Source organism: Gopherus evgoodei, chromosome 5 (assembly GCF_007399415.2).
Source record: "Gopherus evgoodei ecotype Sinaloan lineage chromosome 5, rGopEvg1_v1.p, whole genome shotgun sequence".
NCBI lineage: Eukaryota > Metazoa > Chordata > Testudines > Testudinidae > Gopherus > Gopherus evgoodei.
In genome coordinates, this window is record NC_044326.1 from 36,074,734 (window position 1) to 36,097,434 (window position 22,701).

Consider the following 22,701-nt stretch of genomic DNA (forward strand, 5'->3'; position numbering starts at 1 on the left):
TTTAAAGACACTGTCTTCCCTCCTACTCCCCATCACCATGTGGTGAAAACAGCATTTTAGGGGATTAGAAAACCCATGACATTCTTTCATCATTTCCTCAATTCTTCTTCTTTGTAACATGTTTAGTTCTGACAAAGTTCTTAGTGCTGTGCAATGAACAGATCTGAAGGCAGAGCCTGCCCCAAAGCCCTTACAGTCTACATGACAGACGAACAGAAGGCAGGGCACATCGGGATACTCAGAGATGGGAATAATTTAGGGGCTTATTTTTTTTCACGTCATAATTATCGCAAGCTCCTATCTGGTGGGCATAAGGGAAGAAGTGAATTTATGGGAGGATTAGGAGCAAGATGATAACAGGGAAAATCGGTGCACTAGGAAAGGCAGTGTCGGAAAGTGCACAGAAATAGGAATGGAAAAAGAAAACAGAGGGTGCATTAACGAACCATTGGGTAATACAATAGGAGACAAGGTCTGAGCTGCATGGTAGGGCAGGTTTGTGCAGGGACTTGAGAGTGAGGAAAAGGAGTTTAAATTTGATTATAAGAGGCCTGTGGCAAAGCTGGGAACTCAATACAGATCCAATTTGCAGTCCACAATGCCATCCTGCCTCACTATAGCACTAGTATCTAGCCCTTCACCCTTTTCATCTGCAGACCTCAAAAGAACTCTGTGAAGGAAGGAAAATACTATAACCCCATTCTACAGAGGGGAAAGCACAAAAAGGCGATCTCTTGCCTAAAGTTACTCAGTAGGTCAGTGGCAGAGCCACAAACAGAACCCAGTAGGGTGACTAGACAGCAAGTCTGAAATATCGGGATGGGGGGGGGTAATAGGAACCTATATAAGAAAAAGACCCAAAAATCAGGACTGTCCCTATAAAATTGGGACATCTGATCACCCTAGAACCCAAATCCCTGACTCCCAGAAAATTGCCTGTCCGCTGGCCTACATTGCTCGCTATGATTTGTAAAGTGTCCATTCCCTTACTAACTAGGGGCCATACATGCAGTGTAGTTGTAGCCGTGTAGGTCCCAGGATATTAGAGACACAAGGTGTGTTTGGTTATATCTTTTCATGGACCAAATTCTGTTGGTCAGAGAGACAATCTGTTCCATCTTGCATTTTGCTGTGATGCTGCAAGTTCCTTTCCCAGACCTGAAGAAGAGTTCTGGGGTGCTTGAAAGCTTGTTTCTCTCACCAACAGAAGTTGGTTCAATAAAAGATATTACCTCCGCCACCTTGTCTCTCCAGGTGCCATATACACAATGTTCTTAATCCTATTTTCATTAGAACCACTTTGTTAAGTGGGTTGTTCTTGCTCTGTCTTCAGGAGAGATGCTATGGATTGTTCTGCCACTATTGTTTAGGGAAGGCTTGTGATAGTCCCAATACAGGGTAGTCTGGCTCTTAAAGATGTAACCCTTCTGCAAGGTAGAGCCAGCAGGAACCAGAGCCAGGTTCAAAATCTAGGGGTTCCTTTCCATTGATACAACACAGAAATGGCTCAAGCCCCCACTCAGTAACCTGGGAACATTACACACCACCCCATGGCTCCTCTGAGAGACAATACGTCTCCACTCGCAAGCACAGAGTCTGAATGTAGAAAAGAAACTTCAAATAAAAGGAGGGAAGTAACTTGGAGTTAATCTGGGCAACCACCACAAACAGGGTTCATAAACGTAAACCATGAGTAAAAGACCCATCCCCAAGTAGGCTGGGCAGTATCCTTTTCCCCTCAGGTTCTTAAGTCCAGCAACCAAAAAGTCCCTTTCACATGCCTGATCTTTCTCTGACCCAACTCACAGTTGCTGTCCTTGATCAGTGCAGACCCAAAGTTCAGAGGTGCATCTGCAGAGTTCACCTCCCCCTGTGGGTGGAGTAAAGAGGCACCTTACTCGCTTTGCTGCTCGGGCACTCGCTCGCCGCCCCTCTCTGCCAGCCACTCTACTGGTTGCTCAAAGGCCACTCCTGCCAGCTGCCTGCTCACTGTTCTTGCTATGCCTCTCCACCAGCCACCCTGCTCAGCATGCCTCTCCATCACCGCCCTGCTCACCGCGCCTCTCCATCAGCCACCTGCTCATCGGGCCTCTCCACCACACCAGCCACTCGTTCACCAGCTGTCAGTCACTTTCTGCTGTCACCTGCCTCTCTGCTGTGACCTCTGCACATCAGTAATTTTCAGCTCCTTGTAGGCTGGGAAGAAACACTGTGCCATCGCAAGTGATTTCAGCTCTCAGTGATTTTTAGCTGTTAGCAGGCTGGGCAGAAACATAGTCCTACCACAACTGATTTCAGCTCTGATTGGGCAATTAACATAGCAAAGTTAGCTCTTTCTTTGAACAGTGTGGGGGGGGGGGACAGGGGAGGGAACAGGTTAATCCAGTCCAAGGAGGACCCCTTGGGAAGGGTTTGCAGCCTCCTGACCAGGACTTCTGTTCCCACCCCTGTTACTTTCACAGGGCCTGGCATTCAAGTCTCTGGCTTAACGGGGTTCCCTCAATTGAGGGTGTCCACCCTCATTTGGGACAGGTTCATCATAGTCCTGTTTCCCTGTTTTCCCACAATGATTACAACAGTAACCATATTTCACTACCCCTGCATTCAGCACTAAGTTGATTTGTAACCCAACACCATTTCAAAGTTGATCACTTTGACACCACTCTATCTGCAGAGCAGGAGCAACATGTATTTATATAAACACACCCAAAGTCTCTCCCTCTCCCAGCTAGCTGTCAGGGAAGCATTCATACAGGCTCGGTCTACACTATGCATTTAAACCGATTTTAGCAGCGTTAAACTGATTTAACGCTGTACCCATCCACACTACGAGGCCCTTTATATCAATATAAAGGGCTCTTTAAATCGGTTTCTGTACTCCTTCCCAATAAGAGGAGTAGCGCTGAAATCAGTATTACCATATCGGATTAGGGTTAGTGTGGCCGCAAATCGATGGTATTGGCCTCCGGGCAGTATCCCACAGTGCACCACTGTGACCGCTCTGGACAGCAATCTGAACTCGGATGCAGTGGCCAGGTAAACAGGAAAAGCCCCGTGAAATTTTGATTTTCATTTCCTGTTTGCCCAGTGTGGAGCTCTGATCAGCACGGGTGGCAATGCAGTCCCAAATCCAAAAAGAGCTCCAGCATGGGAGCAGTATGGGAGATACTGGATCTGATTGCTGTATGAGGAAACAAATCTGTTTTATCAAAGCTCCATTACAGAAGACAAAATGCCAAAGCATTTGAAAAAAAAAATCTACAGGCTACACAGTGCTGTGTGACAAGCGTAACAGGAAGCCAGAGACTCAAATTGACGCTCATGGAGGGAGGGAGGAGGTACTGAGGACTCCAGCTATCCCACAGTCCACAGCAGTCTCCGAAAAGTATTTGCATTCTTGGCTGAGCTCCCAATGCCTGTAGGTTCAAACACATTGTCCGGCGTGGTTCAGGGAATAGCTCGTCAATTTACTCCCCCTCCCCCCGTGAAAGAAAAGAGAAAGAAATAGTTTCTTGACTTCTTTCAATGTCACCCTATGTCTACTGAATGCTGCTGGTAGACGCGATGCTGCAGCAGTGAAGAGCAGTATCCACTCCTTTCCCCTGCCTGGTGGCAGACAGTACAGTAGGACTGGTAACCGTCCTTGTTATCAACCCGTGAGTGCTCCTGGCTGGCTTCAGGTGAGGCAGGCCAGGGGCGCCTGGGTGAAAAAAGGAATAATTCTTGGTCATTCCCAGTAGATGGTACAGAACGGCTGGTAACGGTCGTCATCATAGCAACTGGGGGCTGATCTTCAATCAGCTCCCTCCCTTTCATGTGTAAAGAAAAGATTCTGTCTTGCCTGGACTATCATAGCAGCGGCATGCTGGGCTCCTCTCCCCCGCACCACTTAATGTCTTGCCTCGACTGTCATAGCACCGGAAGGCTGCCTCCCCCTCATTTTATCTCTCTAACAAGTCATTGCTTCTTATTCCTGCATTCTTTATAACTTCATGACACAAATCGGGGGGGACACTGCCACGGTAGCCCAGGAAGGTTGAGGGAGGAGGGAAGCAACTGGTGGGGTTGTTGCAGAGGCAGCCCCCGTAAATGGCATGTAGCTCATCATTTCTGCGGGATCTGACACGGAGCAGCTGTGCTCTCTGATACACTGGTTCTCTAGTACACTTGCTCCATATTCTAGGCAGGACTGACTCTATTTTTAGAAACCATAAAGGAGGGATTGACTCGGGGAGTCATTCCCAGTTTTGCCTTTGCGTCCCCGGCTGATCTCAGCCAGGGGCACCCATGATAGCAGCAAACAGTACAGAAGGACAGATAACTGTCATCTCATTGCCAATTTACACCAGTAGCAGACGGCACAGAACGACTGGTAACCATCTTTGCTATCATGCAAAAGCAAATGAATGCTGCTGTGTAGCACTGGAGTATCGCCTCTGTCCACGGCATTTTTTTTACGATGACTGTAAAAAAAAAAGCTGAATGGGCTCCATGGTTGCCGTGCTATGGTGTCTGCCAGGGAAATCCAGGGAAAAAGGGCGCGAAATGATTGTCTGCCATTGCTTTCCCGGAGGAAGGAATGACTGATGACATTTACCCAGAACCACCCGCAACAATGATTTTTGCCCCATCAGCCACTGGGATCTCAACCCAGAATTCTAAGGGGTGGGGCAGACTGCGGGAACTATGGGACAGCTACGGAATAGCTACCCACAGTGCAACGCTCCAGAAATCGACGCTAGCCTCAGACCATGGATGCACACCGCCGAATTAATGTGCTTAGTGTGGCTGTGTGCACTCGACTTTATACAATCTGTTTTATAAAACCGGTTTATGTAAAATCAGAATAATCCCATAATGTAGACATACCCTCGGACCCTGCATACAAAGGCATCCCCTGACTGCAATGGAGAAGAGCAGCAGTGAAGCACAGCTACTCCCTACTGGCTGGGGCTGGTCCTGGTCCTGGCAGAAAAGGGGTAAGTGACAGCACACCAGCACGCCAGTTTGGTTCCTGCCAGGAAATGAACCTCCGAGGCCTAGACCATTTCCTCCACAACCCACAGAGTGAGCAGACAAGTTGATTCCCAAGACCCTGCAAATGTGAGTGTTGAACAATGCCGGGAGTTGTGGTGCCATAAATCACAGGCTATGCACCCAGATAGCTGTATTGCTTCTCACAGCCAGATCTAGTCACTGTGAGGACATGGGTCATGACAGCGGTGTGCCAATATCACAACTGAGAGGTATGATTGCAGCACGCATAGGCCTACCTGAGCTAGCTTTGACCGAGGTAGCTCGCTAAAAATAGCCATTTAACCAAGGCAGCACAGGCAGCAAAGCAGGCTGGCCCCCTGCATACAGTCCCATTCAGGACATACTCAGGCAGCTGCCGCCAGTACCACTGCAGCTACACTGCTATTGTTAGCAAGTCAACTCAGTCAAAGCCAGCCCAGGTCTACCGACCGCAATCAGACCTCAACTGCAGTGTAGACATATCCCTAGAGGTTTCCCTGACTAATCAGCTACCACCAGCAGTGGTGCTGAGTGAGGAGAAGGCACAATTGCTCTCTCCCAGAAGTGCTGGTCCCAGTGGATGTTCTATCCACACAAATAACTGAGTCCCTGTCCTTAGAAGTTAACAGACTAAATGCATTAAGTGCAATACAATACAACAAAAAAAAGCCTGTTTAGGCAGCCACAGCAGTGTGTGGTCATTAAAGCTGGGACATAAAATAGTGTTACTTTCAAGAGCTTCTTTGCAATAGTCCACACTTTATTTTATGTACAGATTTTGCCCCTCTTCCAATCTGTGGAGCACTTCAGTTCCCTAAATACACCTCTTCTTGCTTTGGAAATGGCAATTTGGTTTCAGTTCAAGGGCGATGCTATCTAAGCAACAGCAGACAGAAGCTAAGCAGTGAAGCTAATTTATGTGCTGAAAGGCACTTTAAGAGTTAACACTGTAGTTACAGTGGCACAGCTAAGGAGCTGCAACTGTGTTGCTGTAGCATAGACTCCTTCAACATAGACGGAAGGGGTTTTTCCATCGCTGTAGATAATCCACCTCTCCAAGAGGTAGTAGCTAGGTGGACGGAAGAGTTTAAAGCAAAGAATAATTTTGTAAGAAAGGCACCAGAGAAAAAGCTACAAAACTGACTTATCAAAACAGCAGAACAGCTGCAAAGTTGCTACAAACCAGAAAAAATTAAAAATGCCACCGTGAACTAAAAAAACTGTGGAAAACCAGGTTTGCATTTTATATAAACTATTCATCAGTTCGATCCTGTCCGAGCGTTTAACTGCTACCAGACCTTAAGCCAGTGCTCATTAGGATTTGATGCTGCCACGAGGTCTCAAATGTCTACAAATTCTATACAGGAATTTAATAAAACTGCAGTGGGAGATACACTGAAGTTCATCCACAGAGTTGAATATACTCCTTACTCCAAAGAGTTAACAATCCTCCAAGGCCTCAATTCTCCCACTTATCATGATGAATAGTTTTGTACTTTGCAAGTAGCCCCACTGCAATCTGGAGATGTTGAACATAAGAATGTCTGAGGCAGTGTTCAGATAACTTGTTGGGTGGGACTTCGTTAGCCTGGAAATTGGGAACTACACAGTGACCTGGCCGAGGGCCGAGTTATGAAGAGCAAGCATTTTCAGTCACTGGGGAGGGGGGTAGCAACAGCACACACAACTAATGGCAGGTGTTGCCAGATGGGGCAAGAGTTAATTCCTAGACCCAGCCACCAGGAGGCGCACCTGTGGTGAGTGGGACCCCTGTACAGAGACCCTTAAAAACCCTCCTGTCTGCTCTGTGGCTCCTTGAAAATCCTATGCCTCTTTTCATAAGTGTAGGATGCTCCTCCAGTATCTTTGATCAAAATTAACTCAATTGACCAAGCTGAACCTTGGTGTAATCACGGTGCTTTTAACAGTCATCATTACCTTCTTCACAGGGAGGAGGAGGAAGGGTCTGTAGTAATGTCTATCCATTTACATACCTGCCACATTTTGTGCTGCTCCATCAATGTTATCTCTCCTGTTCAGTGGGGAGAATGTGTAATGTGTCGGGGACAGGTGTGGAGGGGAGTGATCTTCTCCCTATCAGAGGAAGAAGGATGGTGGGAGTCAAAGGCAGTGGTGGGATGCGGATCCAGAGGTGACTGGATCTTGGAGAGCATCAGAGGCTACCTGAAGAAGAGTCTGAGGCCTGGGGTGCAGTTAGAGTGCAGGACAGCAGAGTTTGTTGAGGGCAATGGGAGCCTGGAGACTTAGGGTGTTGTTAAGGGTGTGGGGAGGCTGGCACAGCCTGCTGTGTTCTACCTCTGTCCTTATCAGCCTATCCTCCATCCTAGTTCCCCCGCTTCCCTGTCCCGGAGCTCCTTGGCTCCCATATCAGTGAGGCATGGGCGTACCCAGTGTCTACTCCCCCCTCCCCAGGGCTGATAACCATGCTGATCCCGAACCAGCCAGGCAAGCACTGACCATGCACAAGGAGATAAATCTGCCTGCCCACAGTGCTGGTGCCACAGCGGCTCCACTGGTGGGGAGGATGAATTATAGGGGAATGCAGCTGTCTCCCTACAGCCTTGCTGGATGTATGATGGGACTGCTGAGTGGGTGACATCTGGCAGCCTTGTATCTAGGGTGACCAGATGTCCCGATATTCAGGGCTTTTTCTTAGATAGACACCTATTACCTTCCACCCCGTCCTGATGTTTCACAATTACTTTCTGGTCACCCTACCTGTATCTAGGTCCATATCTAATGCCATAACTGGCAGCTGCGGACATGGTGAGGAGAGAAGGTCTGGGAAGCACTTAGGAGGAAGTTGCGGCAGTGAGTTGGGGAAAGAACAAGACCTGAGAGCACTGTAAGTGGCAGCAGGAAGAGACGACAGCTGGGGGCTAGAGAGAATATAGGATTGACTGAAATTTAAAAAATCACTGAAGGAGTCACTTCTGATGTTGAACAAGGAACATTATTAGAATATGGAGCATGGTTATTCATTAAGCTGCCCTGTCTCTCTCTATTGAGCTTCTACTCAGAACCTCTTCATGTTGCCCTTAGGGTGACCAGATGTCCTGATTTTATAGGGACGGTCCCAATTTTTGGGTCTTTTTCTTATATAAGTTCCTATTACCCTCCACCCAGTCCTGATTTTTCACATTTGCTGTCTGGTCACCTTCTGCCTTGTTTCCTGCTACAGAGTTAATGAATCAACACATACTCTCATTTGCATGATAAGAGCTGGCAGTGGGAGGAACATTTTAATGTTTTCCTCAGTCTGACTACTTTATAGGCAAACTTGCAGCTTACCAGACCTCTCAACATCTCCATGGGCAAAAGCAGGTCAGGTGCTGGCCCTGAGTGGTAGGAGATCAGGGGGCAGAGCTGCAGAGAAGCTCACCCTGCAGTAACAGCTTCTGTCCCATGGGGCTGTCTGGGCTCCAGATGTTGCAACTGGCCTCTGGAACATGGGTCACTGTACCATTCACTCAAATTTGGCCTGCCTCCCTGAGTGGCATTGCAACCCCACATGCGAGGGGCCAGCTTGCAATGTCCTGACTTGGAAGCCACACCCAGCTAACCCTATGGGAAAAGAACTGTTTTAATAGAAAGAGAGGAGTTTGTAGGCCAAAGTGGGATAATCTCTGGAAACCCAGGACTGTTAGGAGATCTAGTTTACCTCTGCTATAACCACTGCTTATTAAACTTATCATAATAGCAGAGTTGGCAACTCTCATGATAAAATCATGAGACTCGTAATATTTGATGTTTTACTTAAACCCCTGCTCCTGGAGACAAGTGATTACAAGCAAATCTCAGCTTTCATTTAAAACAAAGTTTCTAGCCCTCAGGGTCATAGAGAAAACACTGAAAATGTGACCCAAGTACACTCCGAGGCTCAGAAAGAAGAAGATAAAGTAAAAGAACCCCCAATTTCAATTAATAAAATCTCATGAACTTTTGAAGCCACAACTTATAATTTTTCACTATTTGGGGTTGATAAAACTATAACTTTCTTACTGGTGTCCTGTGCTCTCCTGTCTGTTGTCTGTCATCTTATACTTAGATCATAAGCTCTTTGGGGCAGGAATTGAATTTTTATGATGTGCTTCTATAGTACCTAACACAATGGAGCCCTGATTGGGGAACTTTGTCGCTACCAGAAGATAATAAAATAAAATCATACTCAATAATGCAATAGTGTAACCTCTGACGTCTTTAAGAAAGATTACTTTTGGGGGAAAAAGAGGAGCCAGGGAACTACAGACTAGTCAGCCTGACTTCAATACCTGGAAAGCTACTAAAGCAATGTATAAAACATTCAATCTGTGAATACCTGGAGGATGAAAGGGTCATCACTAGAAGCCAGCATGGATTTATCAAGAACAACTCATGCCAAACCAGCTTGATTTCCTTCTTTGACAACTGATTTGGTGGATGGGGGAATGTGGTGGACATAACAAAACTGGACTTCAGCCACAGTCTCACATGACATTATGATAAGTAAACTAGAGAAGTGCAGGCTCAGCAGAATTACCGTTAAGTAGATACATAATTAAACAACCACAAGCAAGAACTAACTATTAATGGAATTATGTCAGATTGGAGGGAGGTCTCAAGTGGGGTTCGGCTGGAAACTATGTAATGTCCAGTGTTAACATCCTTATTATGATCTGGATATAGGTATAGAGAGCATACTGATCAATTTTGCAGATGACACAAAGCTGGAGGGAGGGTTGCCAGTACTTTGGAGGACAGAGCTAAAATTCAAAGGGATCTTGATAAATTGGAGAAGTGGGCTATAGACAACAAAATGAAATTCAACAAAGACACATGTAAGATGCTACTCTTAGGGAAGAAAAAGCAAATGCACAAATACAGAATGGGGGAAAACTGGCTTGGGAGCAGCACTGCTGAGAAAGATCTGGGAGTTGTGGTGGATCATAACGTCAACATGAGTCAGCAATGCGATGCTGTTGCAAAAAACAAAAATAAAAGCAACTGCAAGCCACAGGAGGTAATAGTACCTCTCTACTTGGTGCTGATTAAGCTTCAGCTGGAGTAGTGTGTCCAATTTTGGTCACCAATGTATAGAAAAGATGTAGTGAAACTGGAAAGGATCCAGAGGCAAGCGACAAAGATGATCAAAGGGATGGAATGCGAGCCATATGCACAAAGGCTGAAGGAACTGGGTATGTTTAGTTTGGAAAATAGGAGATTAAGGGGGGATATGATAGCTGTCTTGAGATACCTGAAAGACTGCCATAAAAATAATGGAAAAAAGTTGTTCTCTTTTGCCGCAGAGGACAGGACAAGAGGCAATGGGTTCAAACTACAGCACAGCAGATTTAGATTAAATCTCAAGAGAAATTTCCTAACTGTAACAACAGTAGGACAATGGAACAGATTGTCTCAAGAGGTTGTGGAATCTTCTTCATTGGAGGTTTTCAAAAGGAGACTGGATCGTCATGTCTTGGATGGCTTAGATCAGAGGTGGTCAAACTACGGCCCGAGGGCCACATCCAGCCCATGAGACCGTCCCGCCTAGCCACTGAGCTCCTGGCCCAGGAGGCTAGCCCCTGGCCATCAGGAAACAGGGGGGGTTGGATGGGGCAGGAGTCCTGGGGGGGCCAGATAGGAGGTGGGGGCCGGGCCATAGCCCCCTCCCCTAACCAGTCCTCCATACAATTTACGAAAACTGATGCGGCCCTCAGGCCAAAAAGTTTGCCCTCCCCTGATTTAGACACAATTCCTGCATCTTGGCAGGGTGTTAAACCAGAAGACTCTTGAGGTTCCTTCTAACCCTATGATTCTATGACAAATGAAAATTCTGTTTTCATTTAGAACTTGTTTTAAAAATTAGATTGGGGGCTGAAATTTTCCTATGCTTTGTCTCATCCCAAAAGCAATTTTTTGTGAGGACAATTCAAAATAAATTAATTGTTTGAGTTTTCCAAGGATGCAAAGCAATTATATATTTAAAAAGTGATTTCAAATGTTTGCTTTTGTACTGCACATCAGATCATTCAAAATTTGCTTTGTTTTAAAACATTAAACCTAGCATGTACGTACGTTAGCTGTGCATAAGAACAAGTGTCCTCCCTTCCTTGAAAAAATATGGTTTTGAAATAAGGTTCTCAAGATTAGAACCTTATCATGCATCTGACAAAGTGGGTATTCACCCACTAAAGCTCATGCTCCAAATCGTCTGTTAGTCTATAAGGTGCCACAGGATTCTTTGCTGCTTTTACTGAATTGTGTGCTCATTCATATAGTGGGAGAATAATTTTAAAATGTTTTAAAAGTGAAATGTTCTGATCATCATCTAACTGTCTTGGGTTCAGACATACACCTTGTCACGTTTAGAAGGTCGTTGTCATCACTCCAGCTAAGAGGTCCACTTTCCTTCTCTTCTCTTTCTACAAAATCTCTGCCTGCCCATGTTTTCTGATACTTCTTCACTCGTGAGGAGAGATGGGATTGTCTGAGCTTGGTGTAACCACTAAACAAAGAGCACAATGAAATATCTCCATGTGTAGCTTATGAACTATTTCTCCAGGTCCTGCAACGATGTCCCAGACTCACTTTCATTTTCTATCCTCACATACGCCTTTGACTAACAGTGTCTCCTATCTTCTCTAATATAAAGTCAGCATAAACCCACTGGGGTCCTGGTCCATGACTCAGGCTTCTAAGCACTATGGGAATACAAATAATAATAAACTACTTCAGTGTATCTTTCTAAGATGTCCTGACTTTGGCAGTGTACAGAAAGCTGTTCATTGATTCACCCAACACAATTCACCACAGTGAAGGTTGGGGGGAGGAATGATCCTTTATCATTTCACCTATGGTCATTTCTTTTAAATTCTGGGCTGTGAAATGATTTTGATGGTGTCATCATTGACCCTGTTTGTCCTCACTACAAGATTTAGAAAAATTCAGACAAAGGGATAGTGTTATCAGAATTGTTAGGGATCTACTTAGGGATCTTAATTCACTTGTGATCTGGTAGAAGAGAGTGTAAGAGGGTTAGTGCTCTGAATAATATTCATATTGCTGAGTATTTGCCTTCTCTTCAGTGATGGGTGATTATTTTTTTTGAACCGCTTGACTGCTACAGGAGAGGGGCTACAAAGTGCTAAGTCTTTTGTAATGCCTTATCTTCAGTCTTTTTCAGTGTCTGTACCGGTTTAAAGACCTTTGACTTTTGACTTTTCTACTGCACCTTACAATTCCAGAGGTTGTGTCTGTTGTGTCATTGCAAACGTTTTTCAGTCAGGCACAACAGCAGTGTTCTCTGTCCAAATATAACTCTATATGTCACACTCCAAGGCCAGGGGCTGTTTTAACGTGAGCATTTTATTAATTTTTTTTCTCTAAATCCAACAAACAAAATCATAGCTTGCAAAAACCTGGAGTGTCTTTCAGGAGCACCAAACCTTTCTGCAACCACAACCTGTTCACGAGAGCTGTGTCCCTCTGCCTCTTCAGCAGAATTTCAAGTCTTAAAGGGACAGGGTCCTGGAAAATATAACCCTGGCATTCCGTCCATCTCTTATACCAAAATTAGTTTACATTTCTACTAATGTGAGTGCTACACCCTATCCCTCCATGTACACACATGCAGGGAGGAATCCAAAGAAGAGAGGAGTTCATCTGTTGTATGCTTGCCCTTGCCTCTCCCTCTGTGGGGACTTTGTGGTGTTCCAAATCTATGGATTTGTAGAGGATTCAAAGTGGGGAGATGGGATAAAGGGAACCATCTGGATTCATCCACCTGTTTCTACACACAAATCCACAAGGGAGACCAGCAGAAGTTAGTACATCCTGTGACTATATTAACTTAGTCTGTTTTCCTCTCCACAGGTAGAGTCACTGAGAATTTAACTTGAATTTACTAATGCTAATTAACTCTAGCTACCTACACTGCTAGTCTGGATACGCCATAAATATTTGTTTCAGGAGACAAAGTTTTGTGGTTTACCCTAGGCAAATCAACTTTTATGGAGTATGCAGCCTAGCATGTGCAAACATGTTAGTTAACTCAAGTTAATTAGCAATCAGTTAACTCAAATCACATCTTTTAATATAGACAGCTCCTAGGTGGATTCCAAGGTGCACATTTGGAAGTATGAATCCAATAGGAGCTGAGCAGTACAGGGGCCAGTAGGAGCAAGAAAGATTAAGTAACAGAGTGGAAACGAGGAGCATCCATGCACATTTAGCACCTTTAAAAATCAGTCCCCCCAAGTTTCTTTACGTTTTTGCATTTCCTTCTTACTCGTTTAAGATCCTGGGTTTAACCAAGGCATCAATAGAGGTCATATAAAACCATGAACTTAGTTCCAAAAAGAAAACCTCACCTCTCTGTGTGTGTTAAACTGCAATGTCCTTTATGGCCATAAAGCCTCACATAGGTTACCATCCAGTGACATGTGTGATCCTTTCTCAGCAAAATTCAGTAGTACTGTACTAAAGCCACTTCTAAAATGAACATTATTTCCAACTGCCTTATTTATTCTTAACCCAATGTTGCCATAAGAACCTAAAATATGGTGTGGTACATACACACAAAACACAGCTGCCAATATCTACCCTCTTTTAAAAACACGCTTTTCAGATTTAGCAGGTGGCTATACTTCACTGAGACCAAGCTACATGTGAAATGTGATGTTATAACATTCAACCATCTTGGGATTATCCCTGCACAAAAAAGAACTGGATATTTTTCTACCATCCATTTGCTCAAAGTTGGCAGAGTAACTCCTGATTTATGTTTGTACATGAAAGCAGAATCCAGCGCTATGTGCTTAAAGATAGCGTTATCCATTGAAAAGTGAAGCACTCCTAGCTGGTTTATTTCCTTTAAAAATCAATGAGATTGAATTACTATTGAACAATTGAAACAAAATGATGAGTTCCTACTCTTAGGTTAGTACAGCACCTCAACAACCCTAGACAGACCCGTGTGCAGAATATTGTGGACATACATACAGACGAATATGTATCACATATGTGGCAGTTACATTCACAGATACGTTGCAGAATCATGTAATAAACTGGGGTATCATGTAATCAATTGGATTTATCATTCACCCTTCTCACCTCAACTCTGCCAATTAATCTGTCTCCATTTTTTGCACTTTAAACAACAAAATATGTAGAAACCGAACAGGCACACTGGGGCTCCAAAGAACCATGTTTACTAAATGTACACAACATGTAAGGCCTAGGTGTTCAGGAACTTAGTATCAGCCCTTTGGTGGTGCTCAGAAATTATTTCAAGGGATACCACCCAATTCTTACACAATACACTCTCCAACTACTCTTACCAGTTTTTGTGCATCTTTTAGGTTTCCTAGCAAATCATGGGCAGTGAGGGTTACCAGATGTCCTGATTTTATAGGGACAGTCCCAATTTTTGGGTCTTTTTCTTATATAGTCTCCTATTGTCCCCCACCCCCTGTCCTGATATTTCACACTTGCTGTCTGGTCACCCTATGAGCCATTAAGAATGATAAAAGAGGGAATATATTATTTTGATCAACTTATAATATTAAAATCTCAACTGAATAAAAAAAGTATAGAGGAGAAAGATTTGGAAATTTGAGAATTTTTTTTTATTCCTAAATATACTTGTACTGTTAAATTTTTTGTTCATAAATCATGAGCTCTTTGACTGGAAGCTTAAGCTCTCCAAAGCTTTAAACTGATAGTCCTTAGTAACTATATATACACATTTTGCTTGGAGAGAAAGGAATTAGTAATTATTTCTTCACACCTTCTGATTAATATATATATTCAGAATGAAATCTCAACCCCAGTGAAGTCAAAACTCCCATTAACTTCAGGAGAGCCAGGATTTCACCATCAGTATTTAGAAGACTTTGTGATAATTTTATTAACAGGTTCTTATTTTTAAACCTTGCTTATTTATGATTAATGGTTTCATGTTATGTAATTTCTGCCAAATTTATCAATAGAATGATATTCCAATGCCTGGAAGCTGAAAAATTAAGGCTAGAGATAAGGCAGCATTTTCAGCAGCGAGGGTAATTAATCATTGGCACAATTTATCAGGGCATGTGGCAGATTCTCCATGACTTCAAATCAAGACCGGATGTTTTACTAAAATATACACTCTCTCTCATACACAAGATATGGAGAAGCTACCCTTTTTTCCCCTCCTATGGGCAGCCTTGAATGCAGGAAATATTCCCTTCAACTGGGACAGGAAGCTTGGGGCAGTCCCCTGAAACTCAGGATTGTTCGGAGATCTGGGACAGTGGTATTGTGAATAGGAACTGAAACTTTGAATTTCATGACTTTCATGTGTTTAAACTACCAACAATATATTGAATAATTTTGGGGTGGGGGTGGGAGGGCTGGGGCTACATTGCATATGAATACATATACATATATTCACACACCTATCTGCACAGAAAGTCTGTATTTTCTCTAGTATTTATATACCAAGTGTATGCTTTATAAACCTGAGTGTTTTGCAGTACTTCAGTGTAATCTGTTTCATTCAATAGTTACTCTTGATCAGGAAATGCACAACAGTCACCACTGTTCCAAATAAACTGTAGCAAAAGCTCATTTGAATTCAGCACCCTGTGTAAAAGTGATAAGCAGCCAAATACTCCTAGGAAACGGCATAAATGAAATATGGCACACAGGCAGCAAGATATTTATAGAAACAAAATATCAGCATTTTCCACACATGTACACAAAGCAACTTCAGTCTTTTCATGGGAAAAAAAATAATAATAAAAAAGCACCACTGGCACTCACTTATCCATTTCCCTGCAGTCACATATTTTGGCCAGAAAGCAATGACAACGTGGAAAACCTCCAGGTCCTTGCAGATTAAAGATCAATGGCTACATAAAATAAAGGTTGTCATATTTTTACTCCTAACATGTCTTGGTAATAAAAATGTTGTTTTATTAAAGAAGGTGAAAATCTTGCTGGGAGATGGGTTGATCTTCCTGACCTTACTCTCAGCACTCAGAGCAAAAATCTTCTATAGCTTGTTATTTTCTGTTACTTTAGATCGCAATTCCTACAGAGGACAGCACTCTTACGTACCAGATCAATGGCTGTGGGTCACCAGTGTGGTAAGATATTAATAGATGTTTGGCTGCATGCGTGTGTTCCCTCTGTGTGCGGCCCCAGCTCTGTGCCATCAGCTGGCACAACAGACCTCAAGCAAACTGCCCAATAACTACAAGATCCGTTAAGGGCAAAGGCACCCAGCCAGATTTATTGTCAACAAAGCACAATCCTACTATCCCGCAAATGCTACCGGACCACTAATAAATGTTTGCAGTAACAATGGACCAGCTCAGTAAACGGCGGAACAAAAATACTTCCTCTGAAATACATTTTTATACCCCTGTACAAAGAAGTTAGTACTGCCCCTCTAGCATAGTTAGTTACTGCCCCCTAATGTGACAAGTTATTGTCCATCATCTTATACATGTTGATTCAATTAAAACATCTCTATAAGGTACTGTCATCCTGATCTTATCTTTTAGAAGGGGTCAATGTGCCCCTATAATTTTTGTGGAATGTTTTTGCACCATTCTTAATATCAAGATGTTCTGGTACCACTTAATATCAGAATGTGTTTGCATAAGTACTCTGTAACTAGCACTTCTTAAGAATGTGTATTTCTGCAATATCAGCCATATTCTTGCCAGATTCTGTGAGCTGGTCCTACTTGATACCAAGTCTCTGATACAAGGGCTTATGTTTCAGGTATTCTTTCTACTACAGGGAGAAAACAATATATGTGCATTTGAGTAATTTGGGCCTCTGGATTAATTAGCTGATGTTTGTAAAGTGCTATATTGGGGCTTATTTATTAGAAAACAATATTGATACCTCTCCCCTCCCACACTTGAAAAATAAACTGTATCTGGTAGAGGCTCTATTCTGGAATTTAAAATCCTGATCCCATTTCATATGAGTGCACTTTGCCCCAGCAGCAGTCTCCAGACGTATTCTAGCTAAATGCATTCTGGCCAACTGTGCCAGAATGCCTCTGCAGCACAGGGAGAGCCCATGCCAGAGCAGGAACTATGTGACCTCTTGAAAGGATTAAATGTTTGCTTTCCCCTTGTGCAAGGCATATTACATTGGCTGGTGGGATGGGGGGGGGAAGAGGTGAGGTCAGAACTCCAGCCACTTTAGACTGTTTAGCACAGCTACCTGCACTACATACCACCTATCTCTGGGTAGATCTGTACTGATAGTGGTGTGTAGAGTCCAGACACTGCACCTCAGCTAGCAGGGGTATGAATAGCAGTGTAAACGGTGAGGCACAGTTTAGGAGATGTCTATGCTACAAAGTTTTGCTGAAGCACATTATGTTGGCATACAGCTGCCGCAGTTAATACATCACTTGTGTGCATGCATTATGCTCCTTGCATCAGTCTTGCATGTACTCACCAGGAGCGCTTGCATGGATGAACAGGGCAGTGCACCATGGCTACCTATCCCAGTGAGCAACCCACCCCATTCAGCACACTATCTTTTGGTTCGTTTTGGCAATACATGGCGGGGCAAAAATGAGTCACACTCACATGGGTGACTGGGAGAAAGGGGTCAATGTTCCATAATGCAATGATCTCCCTCCCATTATAGTATTTCTATTCCACCATTTTCATGCCTATTTTCAATTTCCCACAAACCCACATGAGACTTGTCGCCATCCGCCATCTCTCACAAAAGCATGGAACCTGCACAGTGCTGCATAGGCAACTACTGGAAGGGACACAAAGGGGGGCACCAACTAAGTGTGGGGGGGGACAAGTGATTCCCCCTATATGACCTCCCACATGACTCTGCCCTGCTCCCAACCCAGGACCCCCACGGTCTCCCCATCCCCTCCTCCCAATCCCATGTTACCTGGGCGGGGGGCTCTGTCTTGCTGTGCTGGCCCGGCTCCCCCTAGATGTTTGGCTGCTGTTCTGGCAGCCAGGCTCTGGAGCCATGCCCACATGCTGCCCGGTGCAGCACAGCAGCTGCTTGGGAGAGCAACTTGCTGCTGCAGCAGCAGCAGCAGTTCCCCTTCCGCCCTCCCCAGCTCAGCTTCTAGTGACAGTGGCCGAGCGAGCCAGAGCCCCCCCTGCCCTCCCCGGTATGCTCGGAGTCGGGTCCTGTCCCCAGAAGCTGAGCCTGAGGAGGGAGAGAGCTGCCGCTGTGGCCGCTCCCTGCATTGTCCACACTCAGCTTCTGGGGAGAGAAGCCAATTCTGAGCATAGAATATCAGGGTTGGAAGGGATCTCAGGAGGTCATCTAGTCCAAGCCCCTGCTCAAAGCAGGACCAATCCCCAGCTAAATCATCCCAGTCAGGGCTTTGTCAAGACTGACCGTAAAAACTCCTACGGAATGAGATTCCACCACCTCCCTAGGTAACCCATTCCGGTGCTTCATCACCCTCTTAGTGAAAAAGTTTTTCTTAATATCCAATCTAAACCTCCCCCACTGCAACTTGAGACCATTACTCCTTGTTCTGTCATCTGGTACCACTGAGAAAAGTCTAGATCCATTCTCTTTGGAATCCCCTTTCAGGTAGTTGAAAGCAGCTATCAAATCCCCCCTCATTCTTCTCTTCTGCAGACTAAACAATCCCAGTTCCCTCAGCCTCTCCTCATAAGTCATGTGCTCCAGCCCCTCAATCATTTTTGTTGTCCTCCACTGGACTCTTTCTAATTTTTCCTCATACTTCTTGTAGTATGGGCCCCAAAACTGAACACAATACTCCAGATGAGGCCTCACCAATGTCGAATAGAGGGGAATGATCACATCCCATCTGCTGGCAAAGCCCCTACTTATACAGCCCAAAATGCCGTTAGCCTTCTTGGCAACAAGGGCACACTGTTGACTCATATCCAGCTTCTCATCCACTGTAACCCCTAGGTCCTTTTCTGCAGAACTGCTGCCTAGCCATTCGGTCCCTAGTCTGTAGCAGTGCACGGGATTCTTCTGTCCTAAGTGCAGGACTCTGCACTAGTCCTTGTTGAACCTCATCAGATTTATTTTGGCCCAATCCTCTAATTTGTCTAGGTCCCTCTGTATCCTATCCCTACCCTCCAGCGTATCTACTACTCCTCCCAGTTTAGTGTCATCTGCAAACTTGCTGAGTGTGCAGTCCATGCCATCCTCCAGATCATTAATGAAGATATTGAACAAAACCAGCCCCAGGACAGACCCTTGGGGCACTCTTCGCTTGATACCGGCTGCCAACTAGACATGGAGCCATTGATCGTTACCCATTGAGCCTGACGATCTAGCCAGCTTTCTATTCACTTTATAGTCCATTCATCCAGCCCATACTACTTTAACTTGCCGGCAAGAATACTGTGGGACACCATATCAAAAACTTTTCTAAGGCCAAAGAATAACATATCCACTGCTTTCCTCTCATCCACAGAGCCAGTTATCTCATCATAGAAGGCAATTAGGTTAGTCAGGCATGACTTGCCCTTGGCGAATCCATGCTGACTGTTCCTGATCACTTTCCTCTCCTCTAAGTGCTTCAGAATTGATTCCTTGAGGACCTGTTCCATGATTTTTCCAGGGACTGAGGTGAGGCTGCCTAGCCTGTAGTTCCCCGGGCCCTCCTCCTTCCCTTTTTTAAAGACGGGCACTACATTAGCCTTTTTCCAGTCATCTGGACCTACTCAGATAGCCATGAGTTTTCAAACGGGAAGGCTCCAGCTCGCTCAGACACTGTGCCTAGAGAAGCTGAGCCTCAGGGCAGCTGCTGCGCTGCAGTGAGCAGTGTAACCGCAACAGGAGAGGCTCCGTTTTGGCTCTGGCCCCACTCCTTCCTCTCCCCAGCCAGGGCCAACTGCTGGGTCAAGTGCCCTGAGCAGGTGTCTGAGGAGCGTTGGTGGCTGACCCTTCCCACCCCACCGGCATCACTGCAGCGCTGCATGATTGTCAGGAGTGTTGGAAGCACAGGACGCACAATCCTCTGCTATTGGCAGAGCAGCAAGATCCACAGTGGGGAACATGACAATTCCTTGCAGGAAAGATTGCTGTGAGATATACTGCAAACTAATTCCCAGTTGTTGATGGCATTCACAGAGCAGCTGCAGACTGTGGAGCGCTGTTTCTGGGCCCAAGAAACCAGCAGTGACTGGTGGGATTGCTTTGTAATGCAGGTTTGGGATGACGAGAAGGGGCTGCAGAACTTTTGAATGTGGAAGGCCAAATTCCTGGATCTGTGCGCTGAGCTCGCTCCAGCTCTCTAGCACAGACACATCAAACTGAGAGCTGCACTGACAGCAGAGAAGCAAGTGGTGATCGCACTGTGGAAGTCATTTAAAGTTGGCAAACTCACTGTGGAGCTGTAGTCATGCACATGTGCAGGTCCCTTATCTGCCTCCTGCTACAGAGGACTGTGGCTCTGGGCAATGTGTGGGATGTTGTGAATGGATTTGTAGCTATGAGGTTCCCAAACTGCAGTGGAGCAACAGACAGCACACACATCCATATTTTGGCAGAAGTCCGCCTTGCTACAGAGTACTCCAACAGAAAGGGCTATTTTTCCATGGTTACACAAGACGCTTCACTGACATCAAAGTTGGCTGCTTAGGGAAGGTGCATGACACACACCTTTAGGAACACAGGACTGTTCAGAAAGCTACAAGCAGGGACTGTCTCTCTCAATCGACCATTACTATTGGTGATGTTGAAATGCCTGTGTAACACCAACAGACCCCAGTCGTTGGTAGGCAGAACTGAACCTGGGACCTCTCGACTTAGTGCATGAGCTTCTGCCATAAATGCCATATGGCTCTTAGCTACGGCCGTAGTGCAGACTCATTAATCTCTCTCTAAGTGGTCTTGGTGCCAGTAAATCGGACAGAGCACCACATCCAGAACGTGTATGGGTTACATCAGTAGTGATCCTGAGGGATCCTGCCTAACCCTTACTCCTAACTCATGAAGGCATACACCGGCCACCTCAACAGCACCAAGGAGAGAGATTCAGCCACAGGCTCAGCAGATGCAGAACGATTGTTGAATGTGCTTTTGGTAGGCTGAAAGGGCACTGGCATTGTCTACTCACTAGATCGGATCTCAGTGCGAAAAATCTCTCAGTGGTTATAGCTGCCTGTTGCTTCCCGCATGATATTTGTGAAACAAAGTGGGAGAATTTGCCACAGGGGTGGAAGGTGGAGGTGGAGCAGTTACTTGCTGAGTTTGAACAGCCAGACACAAAGGCTATCAGACAAGCTCACCAAGGAGCTATATGATTTAGGGAGGCTTTGAAAGAGCACTTCAAGAGCGGATCACAGTAATGTGGTGTGGTGTACTATGCTCAACGTTGCACTGCAGTGTGGGGGCCTGTTAGGAACCATGCGGTGCTTGCTGCACATCTGCACAAATATTAATGCCAATGCAGCTAATGATGTGGGGTGCTTGCTGTACATTTGTGATGACTGCACTGTTTGCCACGGATGATATGGGTTGTGAGTGTGCAAGACCATTACAGTCACTGCCAGCAGGCATTATATGCCAGGTGTTGTAAACCAATGAAGATGAATCACTTTCAAAATAAGTTTGAATCAGTTATGAAAACAGCACCTAACAAACAATTTGAAGATGATGATAACAAATACATTTTAAAGTTAAAAAGAAGTGGTTGGAAACATAATAAGGGAAAGGAACATTGCTGTCCACTGTAGCTACACATACATCAATTATGGCTTTCATGGGCCAGTGTATGTGAAATTGTGGTGGTCTATTCCTTCCACTGGCGTGGAGTAGTAGGCGTGCTGGCCCTGAGTGTTATATCCTTGGGGGCAGCAGCTTTAGGAAGAAATCACTGGAGACACAGAGAGCTGTAAACCTTGGAGCAGCCATTTATTGCTACACACAGAACTAACCAACAGCCAGCCAAACAGGCTGAGGTATCCCCTAATAATCTGACTCAGTTACCATAGCAACACAAGATTCTATTACCATGACAACTAAATACACAACATATTCCTCCCCCCTTAATAAGAATGTCCCCAAAATAAAACAAACAATAACTAGAGAAGGAGGGTAGACTGTCTCCATTCCCGGCTAAACCCCGGGGATTATTTTGCCCCATAACCGTGGGTTTGCCCTAGCTAAAGATCCAGCCGACGAGGAGGCCTTCTGTCTCTAGGTGGATTACGGCGGACTTCTGGTGTTGTTGCACCCGAGAGTGTCTTTGGCATGGGCCTGACAATGGGCTCAAGGTTCGTAGGGTGAAGGGGTGAGGATGGGGTATCAGCTTGTGCTGCTGGCAGTAATGGAGGGGAAAAGTCAGGAACAGGTGACTCTTGATTCGGTGTCTTGCTGGAGGTGGCGAAGTCAGGCAACTCAACTGACGATGTGTCCTGAGGACTGGTATGACCTGGCAGCAGCTGATCTACATGTCGCCACCAGGTGAGATCCTCTGCAGTCCGGACTGTGTAGGAAACAGGTCCTGTATGAGCGATGACAGTGGCAGGGACCCATTTAGCTCCAGAAGTATAATTGCAAGCCAAAACCAGCTGTCCCAGGCTAAAGGTTCGGTCTTTTGCTCTGGGTGCACGCCTGATGACTTGATCTTTCTGCTGATGTTGCACAATTTGTTGGGGTTCAGAAGGTTTCAGCAGATCACAGCAAGTGCGCAGCTGTCGT